This window comes from Triturus cristatus, chromosome 2_1 (assembly GCF_964204655.1).
Source record: "Triturus cristatus chromosome 2_1, aTriCri1.1, whole genome shotgun sequence".
NCBI lineage: Eukaryota > Metazoa > Chordata > Amphibia > Caudata > Salamandridae > Triturus > Triturus cristatus.
In genome coordinates, this window is record NC_140581.1 from 912,496,366 (window position 1) to 912,522,948 (window position 26,583).

The 26,583-nt window shown below is 41.7% G+C and overlaps 1 long non-coding RNA gene and 1 pseudogene across 1 annotated transcript in view; one reads left to right on the top strand and one right to left on the bottom strand.

Moving 5' to 3' along the window:
* LOC146866089 (uncharacterized) overlaps nt 1–26,583 on the bottom strand; it is a 186,823-nt gene that overhangs the window by 80,301 nt on the left and 79,939 nt on the right. The gene's annotated exons all lie outside the window — the stretch shown is intronic.
* Nucleotides 1–26,583, top strand: part of LOC146866090 (uncharacterized) — a 90,913-nt pseudogene that overhangs the window by 1,564 nt on the left and 62,766 nt on the right.

Genomic DNA, 26,583 nt, shown 5'->3' on the forward strand with positions numbered 1-26,583 from the left:
TTTTTGCCTGGGACGGGAGAATAATTTTCTCTGCCACCCCAGATCTTGTCTTAGAGTCAGATGCAAGTCGGGTAGGATGGGGGCGCAAGATCTGTTCAACTCTCAACTGGAGGTACTTGGTCGCTTCAGGAGTCGTCACTGAATATCAAATGTTTAGAGATGCTTGGGGGTTCCTTGGCTATCAAGTCCTTTATAAAAGAGAGGGTCAGATGCACAGTACTTTTGTGGAATTTGTCAACGGTCAGATACATAAACCATCTCGGAGATACCAATTCCAGAACTTTGGCAGTTCTTGCCAAGAGTCTTCAGGTATTTTTCCTTCAACTGAATATTTCTGTTAAAGCAGAGTATCTTCCAGGCAGGTTAAGTATAGCAGCAGATTCGTTTTCCAGGCATTTTCACGATTCCAGCGATTATACAATTCACCCTTTAGTCTTCAATCGTCATTCTTCAATCTTCGGCTCCCTGTCTGTAGACCTCTTTGCTTCACACATCAATACTCAACTCCCATCCTTCTTCAGTTGGAGACCGGATTTGCTAACCCTCTCTTCTTTATGGCTTTCCTCCATTTCTATTAATTTCAGGAGTTCTTGCCCATCTTCGCCGTCAACATTCTGCCTTGGTACTAATCACCCCGTACTGGCAAACTCAGCCTTGGTACCCAACGTTACTGGAACTGTCAGTGGACCTTCCTGTTTTGATTCCCACCTTTTGCGGATCGATTGCTTAAGCCTCAGGGTCTACCTCACAATCTCATTCTTCAGGGCTCTCTGTTCCTCATAGCATGGTGGAATTCGGGTCTCCCTGGAGAACCCCAGGAATTTTGCAAGAACTTATCTAGTTTATACAACAATCCTGGGCTTCAAGCACAGCTAAGGTATACAGGTCAGCCTGGTTGGTCTGGTGTAGCTGGTGTTTGGGCAGGAACACTGATCCGATTTTAGCAAATGTAGCATTTCTGGTTAATTTTCTAGCATCTTTGGCGTCCCGGGGTAAAGCCTATCGCACTATCAACAAATACAAGTCCGCAATATCTGCCAAATAAGTGAGAGTTGAAGGAAGACCTATTGGTGAACATCCTATGGTTTTTTGACTATTAAAAGGAGTATGTTTTGCTAAACCTCCGGTGCCTTAGTACAATGTCACTTGGGATGTTGATTTAGTTCTACGTTTGTTTATTTCATGGCCAATCAATGACAATTTATCTTTTAAGCATTTGTCTGCCAAGCAAACTATGCTTTTGTGTTTGGTCTCACTCAAATGTGTTTCTGATTTTAGAGCATTAGATGTGTCTTCTTTCCAATACCATTGTTCAGGTGTACATTTTCAAGTGGATAGACGTATTAAAACAAATTTGATGTCAGTTCACTACCCTTTTTTCCCTTCTCAGCCCAATTTATGTGTTGGTAATTATTTGAAATCTTCCGTTTCGCAAACTGTAGATCTCAGAAGTTCCTCATCCTCTCAGCTCCTTATTTCCTTTCAGAAGCCCCACAGACCTGTTTCTGTTCCTACTTTGTCCAGTTGAGTAAGATGGGTCATGTCCCTGGAAGGGAATTGCACTGTCTCCTTTGGAGCCCATTAAGCCAGAGGACTATGGCCTCCAAGGCGTTTTGGGCTGGGTCAAGTTTACATGATATTCTCAGATCTGCAGTTTGGTCAAACGTTAACACCTTTGGAACTTTTTATTGTGAACCAGTTGCTCAGCCCTCTGATTCTGTTATTTCATTGCTTTAAACAAGCATAATATGAGCCTCCAGTCTTGTAATAAAATTGAGATTTTCCTAGCCTTGGTGTCTGAAAGGCTAGATTTAAATAAAGACACAGAGGCAAATATTATCCCACCACTCTTTATTTAACCCTCCTGGGTTTATTTTATTTGCAGTTGCAGCACCTTCAACACGTTTGGCAGCATCCAATTGATTCAATTAGACCCCCTGCTCCTCCAAATTTCTCATGGTGGACCTTTTTTTCCACTTCTACATTTCCGGATTTAGCCGTTTTTCCCTTGATGAACTTACTTTTGGATTTGGTGACTTTGACTCTGACTCTCTGTTCAGTTAGGTTTTTAATTTCTAAATCTTATCTTGATTGACTCTCACAAAAAAATAGTTTGTTGCTTTCAGTCAGGAAAATTATTGTGCTACTCGACATTCTATTGGTTATTCTATTGTGATGTAATGTGTTCTTTTCCCAGGGTTTCTGGGTAATGAAGTTCTAATATTAATAAAGCAGGAGAAGTTAAGAATAGTACACACCTCCGTGCCTTTAATAAAATCTAGCCTTTCAGACACCAATGCTAGGAAAATCTCACTTATGGTTAGTGTTGTAGCAAGAAAACTTTTAGACACATATTAAGTGTGTTCTCAAATATCTTCCTCTTCTATTTTGTTAAAACATTCTGACATTCAGACTGAAACATGCGCTTTCAACACCAGCAGCAGACTGCCGGTTAACTCCTGGGTGATCAACATTTTTACTACAGTGTTCTAATGAGCAACTAGAGTGCTAACATACTGAACATATACCAAAAGTGTGGTACATATGAACTTCGTCTTGATGGAATCGAAGTGGAAAACTGAAAGCATTTTCTACTGCGGATACTGCAGTAAATGAGGAAATTAGAGAGCTTCATAACAAATACGTCTCCCTGTCATGTAGTTCCTAAAGATACATGGGATCTGTGCGTTTAGACACCATAAACTAAGGGACTGGTGTCTAGACTGATTCCGGACACCCCCGATGGATATGTTAGCCTTTAGACCAGCTAGCTCACAGTGCCTCCATAAGCCCCCTAACCTTACCTAGGAGCGAATAGTTTCCGGCAACTATCGAACATAACAACCCTTGATCCTTCAGGGATCGTGGAAACAGTACAGTACGTTTTTTGCTCAGTCAATCGTGCTCACTTAGTCTCAGAGAGATACACAGAAGAAACGATGGGGACGTTTTCAATAAGCATTTATTGAACCAGCTTCATTCTAGTATAACACGTTTGCCATGACAATCATTAGACAGAAGCAAATGTTAAAGATTACAAGCACTAACAGAGTAAATGGAAGGTAGAATTGTACCATAGTGCTAAACAGTAAATATATGCAGGCATATAAATATGACAGTAATCGAGCGTACTCTTACGATACAATCCTACCCAATTGTGCCTAGCATATCCCATAGGAAAGAGCCAACCCCATTACCTGTTGGGAGAGAACAAAGGACCCCGTCTTGGTCTCGAGTTGGACACCCTGTGAGAGAAATGTCAGACCGCTGCGTGCTGTAGCTTCTGCAGGACGGGACCTCATTGTCTTGTGGAAGCTTCTCCTCTGTCTATCTAGTGTAGGTATGGTTCTTTTATACCATAAAGATAGCCCCAGGGTTCATAACACAAACGATTTGCTGTGAGTATGATGAAGATGACCATGACTTTTATACAGAGAATGTTAATCCTGTTATGTACGTCATGTGTAGGGAACTTTTCTAAGAATCATCATGCATAATAAATGAAGCTAGTTTCAAGGAAACTGTTCGACATTTATTTAGCACATAACTAGGTAAAAGGTCAGTGCTAGAACCGTTATGCAGAGCAAGGTAGGACAAATGTAGGTGAAAGGTTGTGTAGCTACTTAGGCCTAGATTGGGGTATATAACATCTTAAGATGGCCACCAAAGAAAAAGAGCCCAAATATAGCACAAATACCACCCACTTGTAGCCCAATCTAGCCCTATGACAGAAGTGTGCAAAACACTTAATTTGTTTTTTTTTTTGCAGTTTTATATAGCACAGACTTGACCCAATGGTATAGTAGTGCTTTAAATGTGCATCAGTTAAATTACAGAAGGGCATGTTCATTTTGGTTTTAGGCATGGGGAGATTAAGTGATTTGCTCAGAATCACAGGATGTCGAGCTGATGGCGAAACTTGAACCTGGTTCTCCAGTTGCAAATTCTACAGCTCTGGCTGTAACGCCACATCCTCTCCCTTAAGTGTAACATATAATCAAGTGATCAACTAGATTAAAAAAATATAAAGATAGCAAATTATTTATAGGTGCTTTGCCGCTATTTGAGAACTCAGAAAATATTCCTCATTTTTGATATTTAGAGCACTAACCACACTTTCTATGGGAATAAGACCCTCTCATGGAGGAGGGTGCAGAGGCAACAAGTTGACCACACTATGCAGGCAGGAGGGGAAGCGGCAGCACAACAGGCCATGAAGGGCAGGGGAAATGGGGGCAGGGGCAGCAAACCAACCATGCAGTACAGGCAAGAAAGGGTGTGGCAATATAGAAGACCATACATGCCAACAGTCCCAATTCAGACAGGAGACTACCGATATTTAAAGCCCAGAGGGCTTTATTTTTTTTGTCTCCTGCCTAAAATCGCCTCTTTTTCAATGTAAATCAATCCGGAAAATCAATACCCCAGGTTTTTTTGGTCAACATCTCCCTCTTACTAAGTTCAAAATGTTCGCAATTGAGGCACATTGGCTCATGTAGGGCAGGAGGAATGGGGTAGGGATTTGGACTTGGATAAGAGAGGCAGGAGGGAGATAGGCAGGGGCACCAAACTGACCTTACAGGGCAGATATCACGGATTGCAGCGGCACAATATACCACACAGGGCAAGCGGGATGGCAGGCAGTGCAGCATAACGAGCCATGGAATGCAATAAGGAGGGGACAGGGCCATGCACATCATGGACAACAGAGAGCAGAGGGGAAAGAGGCAAGGGCAGCAAGCTGGCCATACCGCATAGTCATGAGGGACAGTTGCAGTATAAAGGACCCTGAAGTAGGAAGAGGTAGGGGCATGACAGTGGAAAAGACAAGGCTGGATGGAGGGGATAGGGGTCTGCACATGGAAAGCGTAGGACAGGGGCTTGGGAGCAGGGCAGGAGCAGCAAGCTGACCATGGAGGGCAGGCAATATAGGCACAACACACCATGGAGGGCGACAGTGAGACTATAATGGCATATGCACAGACAACAGAGGGAAGGTGGGAGGGGATCAAAAGGGCAGCAAGCTGACCATACAGGGCAGCTGGGAGGGGCTGTGGCAGTGCAGAAGAACATGCATGATAAGCAGCAGGGTTAGTGGCAGCACAAAGGCCATGGTAGGCAAGAGGAAGGGGGAAGGGGCATGCAAAAAGGATCATGGAGGGCAGGGGAAGGAGCTTCACAAGAGACCACGAAGGACAGACAGAAGCAGTAGTTGCAGCACAACAGAACATGGCAGGCAGAAGGGAGTGGCAGCAAAATGGACCATGGAGGATAAGAGGGAGGGGATAGGGGCAGAGAACTCGGACAGGCATGGTGAAGGTGGCAGGGACTGGTAGCCATCTGACCATTCTGGGCAGGTGGGAGGGGCAGTGGAAGCTCAACAGAACACTCAGAGTAGATAGTAGGGTGGTAGGTCCAAGGAATATGGTGGACAGAAAGGAGGGAGCAGGGCCATACACACAGACATCAGAGGGCAGGGGGAAAGAGAGTAGGGCAGCAAGCTAAGCACAGAGGCTAAGCAGGAGGGCAATGATGGGGAATAGAATTAAGGGACAGAGGACAGGCAAAGGTAACAGGGACATCAAGCTAAATGGAGGGCAGTGGCCACACATCGGACCATGCAGGCAGAAGGGAGGGGGCTGGTGCATGGACTTGGACAACAGAGGGTAGGAAGAAGGTGTATTGGGCAGCAAGCTAACAAATTAGGGCAGGGAGGAAGAGCAGTGGCAGAACAATGGCCACACACAGTTGTAATGAGGGGGCAGGGTCATGTACTTGGTCAACGGATGTCAATGAGGAGGAGGCAGGACCATCAAGCTTGGGTGGGGGCAGCACAATGAAAGGCTAGGCCCTGCATTCAACCCGCTCACTGTCCATTGTGATGGACATCTTCCTTAATGTTAAAAAACCTTAGTAATTCACTGAAAAAAACAAAGGTTACAGGGACGTAATAGTTAGGCTCGGATTTTGTTAGTACAAAACCAGTGAAATTCAGCAGGTATAGTTACCTGGCTAACTATAACTTATGCCCCTGCAATGCACTTCTTATGCCCTCATTTATTTTGTCACTCATGACATGGTCAGTTACATCACTCATGACATCTCAAATTACATTGTTGATGACATCATCCAGTGATTGTGAGTGTTTTCTAAAGGTTTATCAGTGTTAAACATATATACTATGGCACTACAAAAGTACCACATATGCCCAGATAAAACTATTAAATGGATTTACACCAAATAACAAAAATGTGTGCATCTCTGGAACAAAATCTATCTTTTTGCTAAATCTGGTGTAATTCAATCCAGCGGTTTGGGTGTAGGCCTCTCTAAACACTCTATGGAAAATAACATGGTAAACACACTTTTTGGACCGCCACTCCCCTATTTTCTCAGCCCCCGCTTGACGGATCATCCCCAAACTTTCTATGCACAACTAGAATTACTGGAACACTTTATTGTGAAAATGTTGTGAAGATTTGTCAACCAGCACCAAAGATATAGGAAATTCAAAAAAATCTGTAGTGTAGAATATGTACTGGAAATTTACCCAAGGAGGTAGCACTTAGTAGTAAACCAGTATAAAGTACTCACTTGCGTGGTAATTTTGTGCAAAACTGTGGAGTCTTGTTGGATTAAGTCACCGGCGTGGTTCCTTTGTGGCCAAGTTGTTCACACAGTTATTGACACACCCACACAGATACCTACTCACATACTCAGGCACTCACACACCCACTGACAAACTCACTCAGACACTGATAAACCCACTCACAGGTCCACTCAGACACTCGCACATCCACTCATAGACCTATTCCCATACCCATTCACAGAGCTACTCAAGCACTCTCACACACACACTCATAGACCCACTCACACATTCACGCACCCACTCACAGACATACTCAGCCACTTGCAAACCCACTCAGGCACTCATGCACCCACTCACAAAACCACTCCGACACTCTCACAGCCACTCACAGACCCATTCAGACACTCATGCCCTCACTCACAGACTGACTGAGAGACTCATGCACCCAATTACAGACCCACTCAGACACTCATGCCCTCTCTCGCAGACTGATTCATATACTTGTGAAGGCACTCGCAAACCCACTCATATACTCTTACACGCATTCACAGACCCATTCAGACACTCATCCTCCCACTCAGACATTCACGATCTAACTCACAGATCCACTCAAACACTCATGCACCCACTCATATACCCAGTGAGACACTTCTACAGTCATTCCCAGGCCCACTGACATACCCCCATTGATAGACCCACTCAGACACTCTCACACTGACACACAGACTTACTGAAACACTCATGCACTCACTCACACACTCACTCGCAAAGGTCACAGGTTACAGTTAGGAAGTACAATTTTTAAAAACCTTTAGAAATCCACTTAAAAAACATCTTTTACAGGGACGTTAAAGTTAGGAAATTACATAAATAACATAGAAATTCACTAAAAACCGAAAGGGTACAGAGATGTTATATTTGGGAAATTAAATTTAAAAAACGTAGAAATTCACTGAGAAAAGCAAAGGTTACAGGGATGTTATAGTTAGGCTCACATTTCACTCGTACAAAACCATTGAAATTCAGCAGTTATAGTTACCTGAGCTACCATAACTTACGCCTCTGCAATGTACTTCTTATGACCTCACACACTACATCACTCATGACATGGTCAGTGACATCACTGATGACATCACTGAGTACAGTTCAAATGACATCACTGATAACAACAAAACCAATGAAATTCCACGTTATAGTTAGTGCAGGCAACTATAACTCACGCGACCGCAATCCTCTGCTGATGACATATGTGTCTTTATGAAAAAAAAATATTTGTAATATATGTATAGCTAAAATTTAATGGAAGAAGACATGGGCAAATAAGTGTCTAAATACAGTATTAGCATCAGCAGAGGATTGCGGTCGCGTGAGTTATAGTTGCCTGCACTAACTATAACGTGGAATTTCATTGGTTTTTTACGAGTGAAATGTACAGCTAACTATAACTTGTGTGAAACCTATGTTTTTTTCAGTGAATTTGCAAGGTTTTTTAAATGCTAATTCCTAACTATAACGTGTGTGAAACCTATGGTTTTTTCAGTGAATTTGTACGGTTTTTTAAATGCTAAGTTACTTTACGCCGTTCGTGCCGTGCGCGCCCACTTCACGCAGTTCGTTCCGTGCGCGCACGGTGCGCTTCGCGCACCGCGCGCCCACTTTACGCAGTTGGTGCCGTGCACGCACGGTGGGCACGCGGTGCGCTACGCGCACCACGTGCCAACGTTACGCTGGATGGGCCATGTACGCACGATGCGCTTCGCGCACCGTCCGCACACGGAGGACATATTATGCGCTTCATTGACAAAGGATATCTATTAAATGTTCAACCACAATTTATATGCCATGTACGAAAGATGCCCTGCGGGCACCGTTTACACACGGGGGGGGGAATATGTGGAGTTTGTTTTTTTTTAATTTATTTTTTGCCGTACGCGTACGGTAAGCGCATTCGGCGTTTTTTAAAAAAATAATAAAATTTAATTTTTGGTCTTGGGGGTCCTTCTGGGACACCATGACCAAGGCTAGGGGGTCAGGAGCTGTCTAGCCTGCCCCTTTTCATGTTATCCAACTTTGTTTTTCCTCCCACCCTCAGAGTGCGAGAGAGAAAATGGCGGCCGACACTTCCTGGTTTTGACCGATTCGAATGTTTACTAAGATCTAACAGCCAATCAGAATCGCGCTCGCGCTCGCGCACGGCACCGTATGCGTACGGAAAGCTTACGGTGCGCGCTCGGAGCGCGCTTACAGATATATATATTGATTTAAATGCTATTTTCTTAGGAAATACTGAACAGATTTACACCAAACCTACAAAAGGCACATCCTTGACCTGTAGACTACCTCTCTGCCAAATTTCAAGTAACTCTGTTCAGCCGTTCGGGCTGTAGCTGTGTCTAAAGGTCCTATGGAAAAATGCATAAGGAAAACGCGTTTTGGGACCCACCTTTTTTCTCAGCCCCCGCTTGACGAATCACCGCGAGACTTTCAGGGTAGGAGCGGAGCGTAGCGCCCCATTAGTTTTGAAAATTTTGCGAGGATTCGTCAACCGGTGCCAAAGTTATTCAAAATAGAATTTTGAGATTTCCTATGGAAACACGGTCCTAACTATAACTATCTACTGGCGACCGCCAGTAGATAATATATATATTTATATATATATATATATATATATATATATATATATATATATATATATATATATATATATATATATATATATATATATATCCACACGAAAAACCTCCAGGCACAGGAGCCCCAGACCCTTCAGGGCGGCCTCACGACAATGGTCCCGGAGAGACCCATCTTGCTAACTTTTCGTCACAGAGGAAAGTGAAGCCCAATACCGGAGTTAATTCTTTTATTTGCAGGTACAGCAGCGCACAGAAATTTCATCTCCTCTCCCCTTACGCGTTTCAGCGACCTTTCGCCTTGATCACAGGTTGGAGTCTGTCTTTGCAAAATGCATTTGTGCGCGCTTTTAAAGTTAAAAGTCATGTGACAGTTTGATATGCACTTCAATTCCCATGATGCATTTCATTGAATGTTTCCTGCAGGGAATTTTATGAACTCAATCTGCCTTCATATTAAAAGTTTGTTAATCATACTGGCATCACAATTAGTGGGTATATTTTTCCGAACTGTCCGATGTTGATTTTATCGTGCTCAGTGCTCTGTTTGTTTGTGGTACCTGCAGCAAGGTCTGTCCTCCGGCACGATAGAAGCGGGGGTCACCCAGCTTCGAATCCCTTCCAACAGCACCATGGATTTGCTGAGTAGCGTTGCCTGGGTTAGGTTCCTGGTGCTGAGTGAGTCGAGCTCCAGATTAATATCCACACGAAAAACCTCCAGGCACAGGAGCCCCAGACCCTTCAGGGCGGCCTCACGACAATGGTCCCGGAGAGACCCATCTTGCTAACTTTTCGTCACAGAGGAAAGTGAAGCCCAATACCGGAGTTAATTCTTTTATTTGCAGGTACAGCAGCGCACAGAAATTTCATCTCCTCTCCCCTTACGCGTTTCAGCGACCTTTCGCCTTGATCACAGGTTGGAGTCTGTCTTTGCAAAATGCATTTGTGCGCGCTTTTAAAGTTAAAAGTCATGTGACAGTTTGATATGCACTTCAATTCCCATGATGCATTTCATTGAATGTTTCCTGCAGGGAATTTTATGAACTCCATCTGCCTTCATATTAAAAGTTTGTTAATCATACTGGCATCACAATTAGTGGGTATATTTTTCCGAACTGTCCGATGTTGATTTTATCGTGCTCAGTGCTCTGTTTGTTTGTGGTACCTGCAGCAAGGTCTGTCCTCCGGCACGATAGAAGCGGGGGTCACCCAGCTTCGAATCCCTTCCAACAGCACCATGGATTTGCTGAGTAGCGTTGCCTGGGTTAGGTTCCTGGTGCTGAGTGAGTCGAGCTCCAGATTAATATCCACACGAAAAACCTCCAGGCACAGGAGCCCCAGACCCTTCAGGGCGGCCTCACGACAATGGTCCCGGAGAGACCCATCTTGCTAACTTTTCGTCACAGAGGAAAGTGAAGCCCAATACCGGAGTTAATTCTTTTATTTTCAGGTACAGCAGCGCACAGAAATTTCATCTCCTCTCCCCTTACGCGTTTCAGCGACCTTTCGCCTTGATCACAGGTTGGAGTCTGTCTTTGCAAAATGCATTTGTGCGCGCTTTTAAAGTTAAAAGTCATGTGACAGTTTGATATGCACTTCAATTCCCATGATGCATTTCATTGAATGTTTCCTGCAGGGAATTTTATGAACTCCATCTGCCTTCATATTAAAAGTTTGTTAATCATACTGGCATCACAATTAGTGGGTATATTTTTCCGAACTGTCCGATGTTGATTTTATCGTGCTCAGTGCTCTGTTTGTTTGTGGTACCTGCAGCAAGGTCTGTCCTCCGGCACGATAGAAGCGGGGGTCACCCAGCTTCGAATCCCTTCCAACAGCACCATGGATTTGCTGAGTAGCGTTGCCTGGGTTAGGTTCCTGGTGCTGAGTGAGTCGAGCTCCAGATTAATATCCACACGAAAAACCTCCAGGCACAGGAGCCCCAGACCCTTCAGGGCGGCCTCACGACAATGGTCCCGGAGAGACCCATCTTGCTAACTTTTCGTCACAGAGGAAAGTGAAGCCCAATACCGGAGTTAATTCTTTTATTTGCAGGTACAGCAGCGCACAGAAATTTCATCTCCTCTCCCCTTACGCGTTTCAGCGACCTTTCGCCTTGATCACAGGTTGGAGTCTGTCTTTGCAAAATGCATTTGTGCGCGCTTTTAAAGTTAAAAGTCATGTGACAGTTTGATTTGCACTTCAATTCCCATGATGCATTTCATTGAATGTTTCCTGCAGGGAATTTTATGAACTCCATCTGCCTTCATATTAAAAGTTTGTTAATCATACTGGCATCACAATTAGTGGGTATATTTTTCCGAACTGTCCGATGTTGATTTTATCGTGCTCAGTGCTCTGTTTGTTTGTGGTACCTGCAGCAAGGTCTGTCCTCCGGCACGATAGAAGCGGGGGTCACCCAGCTTCGAATCCCTTCCAACAGCACCATGGATTTGCTGAGTAGCGTTGCCTGGGTTAGGTTCCTGGTGCTGAGTGAGTCGAGCTCCAGATTAATATCCACACGAAAAACCTCCAGGCACAGGAGCCCCAGACCCTTCAGGGCGGCCTCACGACAATGGTCCCGGAGAGACCCATCTTGCTAACTTTTCGTCACAGAGGAAAGTGAAGCCCAATACCGGAGTTAATTCTTTTATTTGCAGGTACAGCAGCGCACAGAAATTTCATCTCCTCTCCCCTTACGCATTTCAGCGACCTTTCGCCTTGATCACAGGTTGGAGTCTGTCTTTGCAAAATGCATTTGTGCGCGCTTTTAAAGTTAAAAGTCATGTGACAGTTTGATATGCACTTCAATTCCCATGATGCATTTCATTGAATGTTTCCTGCAGGGAATTTTATGAACTCCATCTGCCTTCATATTAAAAGTTTGTTAATCATACTGGCATCACAATTAGTGGGTATATTTTTCCAAACTGTCCGATGTTGATTTTATCGTGCTCAGTGCTCTGTTTGTTTGTGGTACCTGCAGCAAGGTCTGTCCTCCGGCACGATAGAAGCGGGGGTCACCCAGCTTCGAATCCCTTCCAACAGCACCATGGATTTGCTGAGTAGCGTTGCCTGGGTTAGGTTCCTGGTGCTGAGTGAGTCGAGCTCCAGATTAATATCCACACGAAAAACCTCCAGGCACAGGAGCCCCAGACCCTTCATATATATATATATATATATATATATATATATATATATATATATATATATATATATATATATATATATATATATATATATATATATATATATATATTTTGCATCGAGGTTCTCTCCATACATCCAAGGAAAGAAGACGAGCCACTCCGTTGTTGCAAGAAAAAAAGTGTAAAGTTTATTCACACCAGAAGACGCGTTTCGGCTGACAAGCAGCCTTGGTCACATGACCTCGCCTGTGAACCAGGAAGTATATATCAAAATTAGTTCCGGGCACGTCGCAGCGTGCACCAACAGAAAGTGAAAACAGATTTGGTCACAACAGAGGGATAGTTCTTCAGATTACATAAAAGTGTTCGTTTTTATCAAGACTAAATTAGTCAAAGAAAATACATAACTGGACATATATCTCCCGAACAATGGAAACATGGTTGTAATAATTATTAAAGTTTCATAATGTCATCATTCTTGTAACATTGTACATCGTGTTTGTGACCATAACTCTACAATATCAGCATTGTATTTTCAATTCATGTTCGTTATGACAATCATTAATGTATTGTATAACCTGCAGTTGGGAAATATTTATTGTATAAAGTCAGTCACGGATAGACGAAAAATAGTAGTAATTCGTGTCTATACTAAAAGGCGTAAGGTATAGTACCAAGGTAGTGCTTTTGTGTCTATATTTAAGGAAAAAACTGCTGCTGACGACTAGTGCATGCAAATACAGGTATAGTACACCAATCTTACTCTAAGTCATACATATCAAGTGAAGAATGTGCGCATACCAAATATATATATATATATATATAAATATATATATATTATCTACTGGCGGTCGCCAAGTAGATAGTTATAGTTAGGACCGTGTTTACATAGGAAATCCGCAACAATCTATTTGGAATAACTTTGGCGCCGGTTGACGAATCCTCACGAAATTTTCAAAATAGGTGGGGCGCTCCGCTCCGCTCCTACCCTGAAAGTCTCGGGGGAATTCGTCAAGCGGGGGCTGAGAAAAAAGGGGGGTCCCAAAACACGTTTTCCCCATGCAATTTTCCATAGGGACCTTTAGTCCAAGGTACAGCCCGAACGGCTGAACAGAATTACTTGAAATTTGGCAGAGAGGTAGTCCTCAGCTCAGGGATGTGCCTTTTGCATATATGGAGTCAATCTGTTCAGTAGTTCCTGAGAAAATTACAGTTAAAAGCACATACATATCTATAGCCGCGCACCGTGCGCGCACCGTGCGAGCACCGTGCGCGCACCGTGCGAGCACCCTAATGTGCGCGAGCGTAATTCTGATTGGTGGTTACATGTTAGTCAACGTTCAAATCGGTCCAAATCAGGAAGTGTCTGTCGCCATTTTGTTTGTTTTCAGTGCGAGAGTGAAAAAGGAAGGTGGCGAACGTGAAAAGGGGGAAGGGTAGAGAGTTCCTGACCCCCTAGCCTTTGTCAGGGGGTCCCTGAAGGAACCCGAAGGCAGAAAAAAACATTTTAATTTTTTTTTAAAAAAATCGTGGGGGTGCGTGCACCGTGCGCGCACGGTGAAAACCCCCCCCCCCAAAACAAAATTAAAAAAATTAATTTAATACACAGTTTATTGTAAAATAAATATATAAAAAAAATAATAATACATACATAACTTAGCATTTAAAAAAACGTACAAATTCACTGAAAAAACCATAGGTTTCACACACGTTATAGTTAGGAATTAGCATTTAAAAAACCTTGCAAATTCACTTAAAAAACCATAGGTTTCACACATATTATAGTTAGGTGGATATTTCACTCGTAAAAAAACCAATGAAATTCCCCCATTATAGTTAGTTCAGATAACTATAACTCGCGCAGCCGCCACTCTATCACAAGGATGATGTCATCAGTGATGTCATGAGTGATGCCACTGACCATGTCATGAGTGATGTAATATGTGACGTCATCAGCAGTGGATTGCGGTCGCGCGAGTTATAGTTATCTGAACTAACTATAACGGGGGAATTTCATTGTTTTTTTACGAGTGAAATATCCACCTAACTATAACATGTGTGAAACCTATGGTTTTTTAAGTGAATATATATATATATTACTCAGTGGCATAGGACATTGTTTTCCAGAAATAAGTTTAATCTACCTCAACAAACAGAATTACACCAAATTTGACAGAAAGCTAGATCTTGAACCAGAAATCATTCTTTTGTGATTTTGTATAAAACTGTTCAGTTGTTTTTGAGAAATTAAGGATGAAAATGTATAGACATTTCATGTGATTGCAAAATTTAGATATTTACATTTTAGTAATACTTTGGTTTGGGTCTATTGCTTTATTGACTGTGTCATTTTAAAGTAATTAAGAGATTTTTATTGCTAAAGTATTTTATTTCACAATATAACTGAGTGTGTCTTCTGTGGAAATAGTCGAATGTTTGTATAATGCTTATACAATTATATTTTGCACTTTTTGTGATCATATACTAAATAGGGGTTTGATTTTTTTATCTTACCATATGTTATATACTGACAGAGTACATGACGATCTATATATGCTGATGATTGCAGTACTTTATGTGGCTCTGTTTTTTTTGTATTCAGCAGTGGATGTGTGGTTGTATGATACCTTTGGGATTTTAATTGTGAGAAAATGTCTCTTTTTGCATCATTACCCTCATTTTTTGGGATAATGCTGCTGGTTTTTGACTCTGGAACTCTACTCACCAGGCCCCAGTGCATATACTCTGACCCCTAACAGGTGTCGAAATTGACTCTATTCCTAATTCATACATTTAACTTACCTATAAGTTGTTAGTGTATGGTAAAAAATGTACCCAGGACAAGAAAATGTAATGTCACTAGTGAGCAGCAGCACATATTCTGCCACCACCAAAGTGACAATGCAAACCATGTCTGCATGCCTGCCACCAGTATCCCGGCTGTGCAGATTTAAACTGATAACTTGACCTGTCAAAATAATCCCATTTTGATATACTTAAACCATCTTTAACTATTAATAATTTACCCTTAAGTAGACCTTAAATGCCCTTATGGCAGAGTGCATGATGTTTAAAGGTCAGAATTGTAAAAGTTTAATGTTAATCATGTCCTTACAGTCACCATGCCCTAAAAGCTATTTTAACTGTAGTAAGGTAAACTATTCCATAAAAGCATAGGGATACATTTTTAAAGTTAAAACGTTGCCCCGCCTAGGAACCAGTTATACATTTGATTCTTAGACTTTTCAGAATATTTATTACAAATCCAATTCATTGGTACAGTCACACTAGTAACAAACATTTTACAAAAGCTACTTTAAAAAATGTCACATTTAACCTGCTTAAACGTCCCTAGAAGTCCATTTGCATGAGCTGCTTCAAGGGGTATGAACTGGCTCCCAGAGCTGAGACAAAGTCCTTGGGTGAGGGGAGGTGTTTTGGTCCTCTGAAAGGATGACCAAATGGGCTGTGGCCAGCAACTTAGTTACTTTCAAAGGATGCCTACACTGTCACTGGAAGATGTAGCTCAAACCTGGCCTTGCCTCCCTTTTGGCGTCCCTGCCAGCCAGGCTTCAATCCCAATTGGAGAGAAGCTTCCTCCAGAATAAATTTTGAGTGACCCAAGAGGAGGGATTGCTCATTTCCCTAGGAAACCTATAGGATGGGTCACAGAAGCTCTAAACATGGGTAAAAAGATTCTGCAATGCTTAATTTAGGTAGAGAGGGGCACTCTTGGATTTGTTTGCAGTAGGGTACATAGGAACTGCTGCAAATGCGGGCAAGGTTACCTCTGGCACCTTGTTCCCTAGTGGTTTGGGAAAAGCTAGGAGTCACCCCACCCACAGACTAGCGACAGGTATAAATGTGGTACTCTGAACACTGTTGGACTTGTGGAAGACAGGAGAAGAAGTACTGCACTTCCTATTGTGACTTTTGAGGAGATACCTAAGGGCTGGATCTGTTCCCACTTGTACCCAGGACAAAAACGTGGACTTGAAGGGTCAGTTAACTCACCTCCTGTTAAGCTACAGGGACCAAAAATCTGCAAGAAGCCCGCTCCCCTGGAAAAGCCAAGCTGACTTGCTCTGGACCCTGCCGGTGGTTTCTGGTAGAGTGAGCACTAACCCCCACGTACTGTTCCTGAGACCCTGTAACAATTAGCTGGTGTCAGAGTGTACTCCTCCTGCCGAACAATAAAAGCTGGGATTCTGAAACTTTTTGCTGAATTTCTGCTTTGAGAACTGTCATGGGACTGGGACCAAAGTGCCAGCCAATCCACTGAGGGCGCATAACCAGTGGGCATGACTTTGCCTGGCTCCCTCTACATTCTTCTCTTCAGCAGCAAATTTGATTCAGAAAGTCAAAAGTCGACTTACATCTGATGAAGTTGAACCCTCTTCAACTACAGACTGCAGGCTTGCCCCGCTGAGCATTGCAGACTTCCAGAAAAGAGCCTAAGTCTGAAGGTAGAAATCTTCACCGGGCCTGACACCAAGCAGCATCCATTCAACTTCACTGACTTCCTGGGTGTGATCTACAGACGTCTTCAACTTGGAGCTTTTCCAACCTTCATCGAAGGCTTCACGGAGTCTTCATATACAGCCTGTAGCCTTGCCCCGCTGATGATTCTACCTTTTTGGAAATTCTGAAGGCAACTCTTTTGACTGGGACCATCCTTGTGCTCATACCTGACATGTGTTCCATCGCAGTGGGCCTCAAAGCTTAACCCATGTCTCGGTTTAGTGTGACCAGTTGTTTGTGGTTGGTATTTTGCACTCTTTGGCACTTTTTCATGTCATTTTGATATCATTTTGTCATTAAAAAATATTTTCTATTTCTATAGATTGGAGCGGGACGTTTTATTAAGTATTCTGTTTTTTAACTGTTTTTGAACTTCTAAATGGTTTACATATTTTCTTAAGTTAAGCCTGCATGCTCTGTGCATATTAACCAGGGGTTGAGCTCATATTTAAACTACTGAAACCTTTACTGGACTTAACAAGAATAGTGCTATTATTACTTGTGGTTACTACCATTCACCTCATCTAATAATCCACTTTATCACATTTATATTACAAGGAAGTATTTCAAAATCATGAACTGCATTGTAGTATGACATTTAGCGTTTTTAAAGCAGTTGTTTGTGGTTTCCCTTGTATTTATCTAATGGTGTATGTGTGCTATGGAGGAAATGGGTATCTTTTTAGCATTGTTTGTTTTACACCAGTTTTTAACTGTGGTGTTCTGTCACTACTTTTTAACAGTGGTGTTCTGTCACAATATTCTTCTATTTTTATTAATATAAAATGTATTTCTGATAAGGCTGTAGTTGAATGTGTAAACATCCATTATGTTCGGTTAATGGGGCACACCATATTACTGCTCTATGTATTCAAGCCAACAAATGTGTGTATCAGTATTTGAGTAATTTTAAACTATTATTCACATAGAAATAGAAATATCGGAGGTGAGTCACTAAATAATTACATTCTTTAAAGTAATTAAGTAAAGATGAAAAGAGCAGAGTATTAGTGTCTTTGGATAATGTCATCAGTCATGTCAAAAGTCAAAAGGGAAGTCAAAATGGTGTCATTCAAAGGTTGTGCTTTTTCTTTTGGAGGCTGTAGCCTGGTTTTTTTTAAGTGTCATTTGTCTGCCAACCCAGATAGCTCTTTTCATTTTTTTTAAATGTTTTGGATACACATATCCTCCTCATCTACAATAGAATAACTCTATAGTGCTACAGTATTCTTGCGAGACTGGGTACCATAGTCTGAAGCCTGTAGCACAAAACATGTAACTTTTTACAAAGTTCCAACCACTCTATCAATAAATCAAATAGGATTTGAAGAGCGCTGTTTATCACCTATGAGAGTATCCATGCGCTGGAGGGGGCAGGGGTGTTGCTGCTGAGATGAGTGAGTTGAAGAGCCAGGTCTTTAGGTCCTACCTGAATGCCTGCAGGGTTGGGGAAGTACAGAGGTGGAGGGGGAGGCTGCTCCAGGACAAGGCTGCCAGGTGTGAGAAGGTGCGGCTGCCGCTCCTGCTTCTGTGAATACTGGGGTGTGGGCCAGCGAGAGGGATAGGGGAACGAAGCATTTGGGTAGGTTGGTGAGAGTTCACCCTGTAGTTGAGATAGGCTGGACCCTTGTAGTAAAGGGCTTTTTAGGCATGGTTGAGCAGTTCCAAATGGCACTCTTTGCTGATGAGAAAACAGGTTAGGGCTTTGAGGTGGGGGGAGAAGTGGGTCTGCCACGGGAGGTCGAGGATGAGCCTGGCTGCTGTGTTTTGGATGGTCTTGAGATTGTTTAGTAGTTGAGCGGTGATTTCCACACAGAGGAAGTCACCGTAGTCCAGGCGGCTGGTGATGAGGACTTGGGTGAGGGTGCATCTGATTTTGAAGGAGAGGCATTTGAAGATGTCTTGGAGTAAGCACACGGTGAGAAAGCAATAAGGTAAGACAGCATTTATCTGCTTCCTCATTGGGAACTTGCTGTTGAGTATTATTCCGAGGTTTCTAGCGTGCTCTGTGGGAGGGGCTGAGCTCCGTTGGCAACCAGGCAGTTGCTGCTTCTAAAGATAAGTATTTCTGGTTTGTCTGTGTTGAGTTTGAGGCATCTACTCTGCATCAAGCCTGCGACGCTGATCATGCACCTGTGTAAGTTAAATTTGGTATTCGTCAGGTTTGAGGAGAGTGAGAGGATGAGCTGAGTGTCATCAACGTAGGAGATTATGTTCATGCCAAGGGATCCAACCAGGGTGGCCAGAGGTGCCATCAAAGTGCTGAAAAGGGTCGGGCGTAGAGAGGATCATTGAGGGACACGGCAGATTATATTTTTCGGTCCCTAGGTGAAAGGTGGGAGGCCGGTGCTTTATGTTTGTCAGGATGCAAATGAAGAAACCCATTTGAGGGCTTACCCATGGATTCCCAATTGGTGGAGACAGAGCAGGAGTGTGTGTTGGGACACAGTGTCGAACACTGCAGAGAGATCAAGGAGGATAAGGGCCACGGTCTCTCCCCTGTCTAGGAGGGCCCAGATGTAATCTGCGGACGCAATCAGGGTGTTCTCAGTGTTGTGATTTGAGCAAAATTCAGATTGGGAGGGGTCTATAAGGTTGTTTTTTTGCAGGCTGGCAGTGAGTAGGAGGTTTATTGTTTTCTCTAGCACTTTGGCTAGAAAAGGCAACAGGGAGATCGGGCTGTTTTTTAGGTCTTAGGGGTCTGTGATGGGTGTTTTTGAGGAGATGATTGATTTCTGGATGTTTCCAGCCTTCAGGTAAAGAGGCAGATGTGATGGAAGCGATGATGAATCTCGTGAGCTCCTTGCTGATGGTGCTTTGTCCTAGGTTGAGCATGTGGTGGAGGCAAGGATCCTCAGGGGCAACAAAGTTAGATTTGGTAAAAAAACTAGGTGAGTTTATTTTTGAGACTGGGGATTTGCTAAGAGCAAACTGAAACCCAGAATTGTATTGTTGCATTTCGAAATGTCCATGTTCTCAAACTTTTTGGAGTTGTGGTACTGGCAACCAGTGCCGTAGTCCCAGTGGATACCTTTGGCGTCACAGAGAATTTGTGAACCCTGGAGACAGTGTTTTTTTTTATTTTACAATAATAAACCTTGTCAAAATTTAAATGATGCCAATGAAATTCCCATAATTTGGGGAATTTTGCATTATGCCTGTTACTTACTGTTCCTTGTCTAGTCACTAAGCATTACCCGAACAAGAGTTAATTAGCATGAAAACCAGGTAGCAGGTGAAACACAATGGTAGTCTAATTCAACTGCATGACATAATTGTATCTAATAATTAAAAGTAAGAAGAACTGCATAATGGCGTTGTCATGGGCTGCACTTACTCTAATTCAGGATTTGCAGTCTCTCAGCATGGCCCCCATAGATACCTAAGGGAAGACAGAAGAGGACTCAACATTGAGAAAGGACTAAGAACAATAATTATAGACAAGCAGGACAGACTAAGAGATAGAAGATAAAGAAACAGAGACTATAAAAAGAGAGGCTGATGAGGGATTATGTTCTTTTCAGGAAGCTGCACCCTGCAGTAAAAAGGACAGAAAGAATGCTCAAAAAGGCATGCTGGTCAGGGAGGGAAGAGAATGAGGTGACCATTCAGTAGTCTTTGCAAGTTCCACCCAGGATTCCAGGAACCTCACAACTTCCACCAATGATAAGGGAGTGGGAGGCACAGATCCGACATACCTGAAAGAACAGGAAGATGAGGATGCAAAGGATGCTTGGTCAAAAGACTGGTAGTTTCTAAGCTCCACAACTGTCAAACAAACCACAGCCCCATCATTTTTCAAGAATAATCCGTGGCCTGCAGTTGAGTGAATGAGCTTGGGCGCCTGAGTGGGGGCAAAAATCCAGGTGGGCTTGAGGATTTCTCTTCTTTTTTTATTAATGCTCATTTTTTTATGTATACTTGTGGGTTGTCATTCACAAAGTAAGTATATATCTTAATTAAGGTGGAATAAAGAAAAGTACATAAAACACTCAGGTATAAAAGAGCCAGTAAGTGAGATTAAGAAAGTAACTGCCACATAAAAAGAAAAGTGTTAAGAAAAGGAAGCCAGAAAGAGAAACACCTTGAACGAAAAGTGCTAGGAAGTCAAGTAATCAAAAACAGAAGGAGAAAAAACATTAGCTATCTCACTAGAATAGCAATCATTTTCTAAGCCACTGGAGAAAAGAAAAGTCATAAAGACACTCTACCTAAGGACAAGAGAGAGAAAAATCAAGAAAGAGAGTAAATTCAGAATATATAATCCTAGTACTTCTTTTCATTATTTTATTTAATTTTCATGAACAAATACCTCTCTTCTTCCCATGGGTCAACCTGGTCAGAAGAGAATGACAGGCTGGATATGACTCAATCTCTTCCTGTAAAATAAAGTAAGACAAAAATGGAGAAGAATAAAGAAATTCTTAAAGATTCTGTTACGGATTTATTTTCCTTTCTAGAGTTCACAGACAAGGAAGTATATTGTGGTTCTGTAGTTGTTTTCCTCTTCACAATGAAATCGCGCTGAGATTGGTGATCAGCCAGGGAATGGTGTGATGTCACCACTAGCAGTGATCTGTTTTGTTATTTGTCATTGTAGCCATTCTGGGAAAGGGTGACCTTTGACAGAGCCACTCTGTGATTGGCTGCTGCTTGTTAAACTTGTTTTTAGCATTATTTTGATTATTTAAGTACATTTGAGTTTGAGTAAGTCTAATGCATGGGTGGAGTATTGACAAAACTTAAACCTAAGAGAAAGAATAAGACTAAGGTTGGTACGAAATGCAGAAAGAAGGCACACCAGCATTTGAAATTGTGAAAGAGGTTGGGTATTATGCATATGTGTGGATTCCCTAATGGAATAAATATATAAATGAGAAATTGCAATTTCCTATGGAGGGTACCTTTAGATTTCAGAAACTAGACTTTTAGAGAAGGACTAGAGGATGTGACTTTATGGCTAGGGCGGTTGACCTCGAATCTGGGGAACCGGGTTCGAGTCTCGGCAACAACGCTCAACATACTGTGACTCTGTGCAAATCACTTAATCCCCCTTCCCTAACAAAAGATTTAATGTGCCCGTCTGTAATGCAACTGGTGCTCATGTAAAGCACTCTGATACCTGATACTTTCGAGTCAAGTTCGTGCTATACAAAACTCTGGGGAAACAAATGATATGAAACCAATGCCTAGAACTACACACTTCAAAGCACTGAATAAATGGGACAGCATGCAACAGAAAAGGAGAGGCGAAGGCAAGAAAATTCTTAGCAAGTTATTCAGAGGTGGGGACGAGTACAGTGACAGAGTTTAGAGAAGATCTGGCAACATGGTATGATGAGGTCCATAAGTTGACACAACTTTCTCCAATGCTGTGGACAGATTTGAATTAATTATTTGAGATTGTTGTTCCAGATGATTTATGGTTGGAGTGTAAGGTGGTAGCAGGATAGATGACGCAGGAACCATATAAACAGGATCCTAATAATGCACCATCACCAGAAAAATATAAGCCAGTGATTCTGCATTTGAAGAAACAAATTCCAGAAAAGGATATACATTGGTAAAAGGTTTTGAGGACAACACAGGGCCCAGAAGAGTCAGAGCATTCTTATTGTCAAAGGTTGTTGCAAATATTGAAAAACCATATCGGAGTCAAAAGTCCAAACAAAGATACTATTGGAGGTTTTGTTTCTGCTTTCATGAAGAAACTGAGATTAAAGATTAGCAAATATATTCAGCAAACTGAATAGTGTTGGTCAACAAAAGGCATTTAGGAGATTTGCAAATCGGTTAAAAACAGTAGTAATTATCTTGAAAGGAAGCAGAAAAGTTGGAAAAGAAGTTTGATGATTGCTTAGAAAAAGCAATTTAAAAGGGGACAAATGGGTTCCAATACAAATTCTGTGAAAAATGTAATGAATTAGATGAATCAGATGGCGCAAGGTAATGAAGTAAATGGAATGATTGAAAATGTTTACATGAGGAAAACAACCACGGAGTGTGGGTGGATTGGGCATTGGAAAAGAGAATTCAGATAGAATCCTGAGAGAATTCAGAACAATATACAACAAAATCAGCAGGTGCAGAGAAATAATGTAATGTCAAATATGAAGAATATGCACAGTCAGAAAGCATGTCAAATATGTAGAACATGCAGAACCAGAAAACATTTAAAATGCCAGTACCTTCTGCTCTAGTAATGTAGCGAAACGTGAGAAATAATATGCATATAATCATGATTATCACTGATGGGATGGCAATCACAAGTTCACAGTGATGGTGCCTGAGAGGGGAGGACTGCTTACTTTGTGCAGTTCTAGAGGTGGATCAGAGTGGCCCATATATTGACGGAGGAGTCAATGGCCAGTCTGTTTCATTTCTTATTGATACGGGGGCTACCTGTTCTACAGTTCGTCCTGTATAAGTCCCGGACCCACCCCTCTAAGGGAGTCCAAGTTGTAGAGGTCAGCAATAAACAAAGTGTTAATTAAGTTTCAGCAGTGTGCCAGTCAAAAAGACAGATACAGTTTAAAATCTGTTGATTCTATGTGATTCAAGCCCAGTGAACTTGCTTGAAAGGGATTTGCAAGAATACGTGTGTTATTTACTCTACACAGGATGGTCTTGCACTAGAAACACATGATGAGGATTTCCTTTTTAAAATTAGTTAGCACAGAGTACTGCAATTTTTTTTAAAGTAAGAATCTTTATTTTGTCAATTACAATTTTTTTTATAATAAGCTAAAAGAAATAAATACAGTTATAGATAAAATTGCAGAAAGTTAGACCTGTCTTTAAAAAATATACAGGCAGATTATTATTGGATTGATATGTACCTGGTTTTGACATAAGAAGTCCTCCCTCCAGTCCCTCCAGATTTAAGACTTAGCGTCAGAGAGAAGGTATGAGATTTTTTAGGGAAAGAGATTGGAAATTAAAATGGCAGAACTAGGAAAAATAAAGGTGAAGCCAAATGCAATATTCCCCAGTACATGCTAATTAAAGAGGCTGAGGAGGGAACAACATCAATGATTAAGAAAATGATTGAGCATGGAATCCCTAAAGAGGTTCTTGGCAATCTATGCAATTCTCCAATAATGGGAATTAAGAAACCGAGTGGGAAATTAAGAATTGTTGGAAGACCTCTAAAATGTTAATACATTCTGGTTCCTTGCTGTGCTATGGTAGAGAATCCAGCAGTAATTCTGTTCCACATGCCAGCAGAGGCAGAATGGTACACAGTCATTGACTTGTGCAGGCGTTCCTTTCAATATCAATTCAAAGGTGTATTATCCTAAATCCAGAGACAATGCTTCTGATTTCAGGCAAATGTCAAGGCAGGGAAAGTTTGCTGATGACAACTTGGAGCATGATTGTATTAAGGTTACTGAGTTATGCTCAAAGCCAAGATCAGATATTAAAGAAGTCCCAATGGAGGACTCAGATTTATCATGGTTTGTTGATGGTTCCTGTCGAAGGAATCCATATGAAGGATTGAGAGCTGCTTACTCAGTATGCTCTGTTTCAGAAATGCTGGAGGCATATTCCTTACCAACTGACATATTCACAAGTAGCTTAATTAACTGCTCTAACCAGAACATACTCCTTATCAGAGAATTGTTACAATCTGTACAGGTAGCCCATAAGGATTTGGAGTTATGAATGACTATAGTCAGCTCTAGTTGCAAAGAGGATTTATGACATCTTCAGGAGCTCCCATTAATAATAGTATGTATTTGTTGGATTTTGTTGGATTTGTAGAACGCTGTTGGAAAATAATATATCAAACAATTGGTTCTGTAGGGAAGTTACAATTGCTTTGATCTGTGCATATAATACAAAATGAAATCTCAATTCCGAGTTGTCCTCAAGTGATTTTTTACAAAGGGGTGGAAAAGGAAATACACCACGAGAACAAAGAAATTTGTCAAAGATAGAATTATTTACTATTTTGTTATTTACAATGTTGAGTTATAAAATTAATCTCAATTTTCTTTACAGCTGTGTGGACTATTTTTGTGGTGTTTTCATTGTTAGTGTGTGTGTGTTGTACAAAACTTGACAAAGATTGCAGTCCTTACTTGGAAAGGGTGTATACCTCTGCCAAACTAGAGACACAGTTTCTAACAAATGGAATTTTAAAAACCAAAGAATTGCTAGTTGTAAAGTGCCAGGCCTTAAGGCTGGCAAGGATTTGGTCACATTAGGTAATAGGTATGCTGATCAAATGGAAAGGTATTGTGCCTTGCACGAAGGGACAGTGGTTCAGGAAACTGAAGATGAGAATTTTACACATGATGATGTTACACAGTATTAAAGTAATGTGAATTGTTTCTTTATGAAGTCATCACAGAATTCCTTAAGTGAGCTAAGAAATCTGCTGGAACATGCTCCAGAGAATGAAAAGTTGAAATGGATAAATTTGGGTTATGAAAAAATTATCTGGATTTGCATTGAATAAAGATCAAATACGTATTCTACCTGATGCAATGCAACAGCCTAAGCGTAAATATTTGCACAATCAAACTCATGCAGGAAGAGATAGTCTAATCGGGTTATTTAGGAAATACAGGGAAAATACATACATTTCGACATGTTGCTGAAGATATATTTGAAAGATGTCTAATTTGCCATTAAAACAGTCAAGGTAAAAAGGCTGTTGCTGTCATGAATCACATTGGCAAATCAGAGGGCCCATTTACAAGATTGCAATCAGAATTTATTGAGATGCCACTTTGTAATGGCCTTAAATTATCTTGGCAGCAGTCTGTTTGTTCTTCCAATGGGTCAAGGCAATGCCCACTGTTGTACGTTCATACTATTTCAGTGAGACTGTGCATTTGGACAACATAAACTTCAAAACTATGCAGGATTAAGTATGTGCACACCATCAGGATATGTTGACCTTAGTCGTGGCTAGCTCACAGTGCACCATTTGGACCCATAAACCCTACAAGGTACCGAGTGGCATGTGCAACCTCAAAACATGACAACCTTGATTCGCCAAGGAAATAGTTTAAACAGATCTAAACCTTTTGTTAGTAACTCAGGCATGCCTAAAGGGAAACAAGAAATACTCAAATTGGCATTTCAAACATTTATTGGAGCAATAAGATGTTTGTGTAAAATACATGTGCTGCAATGATTAATAGAAGGAAACAAAACAGAGTAATCAGCATTCCGAGAATGGTAAAGAAACAGGTCGTTCATTGTGCTGTGACATTGGGTGTGCATATCTGTCAGAATACCCTAGAATGGAATAACTCCCCATCTACCTTAGGGTATGCATCTTCTGGGACCCCATTTTTGGTTTAGAACAGGCCACTGTCATTCTCAGGATGGTAATGGGATTCAGCTGGGCAGGAATTCCTGCATGGGGCGACAGTGCCAGCGAAATGCTCATCTGTCTAAACAAAAGATTAATGTAGCTTATATAATAAAACTTCTTCCATGTTACCATGCTGGAGCTCCAGTCAGGCCGTCATTATTGACTCTACCCTTGCAGAAATGTCACCATGCAGACAACAACAAACATCAACATTTTGGACAGTGAATTAAGTCCTGGTACAGAGTGCTCTAAGCCCTGATCCTATGCCTACGAAGTGTAATTGTAAGCAAATCCATTTCAAAGAATATTGTCCCATATGGGCACGCAAGCAAATGTGTGTCAGAAAACATCATTTCAGAAAGA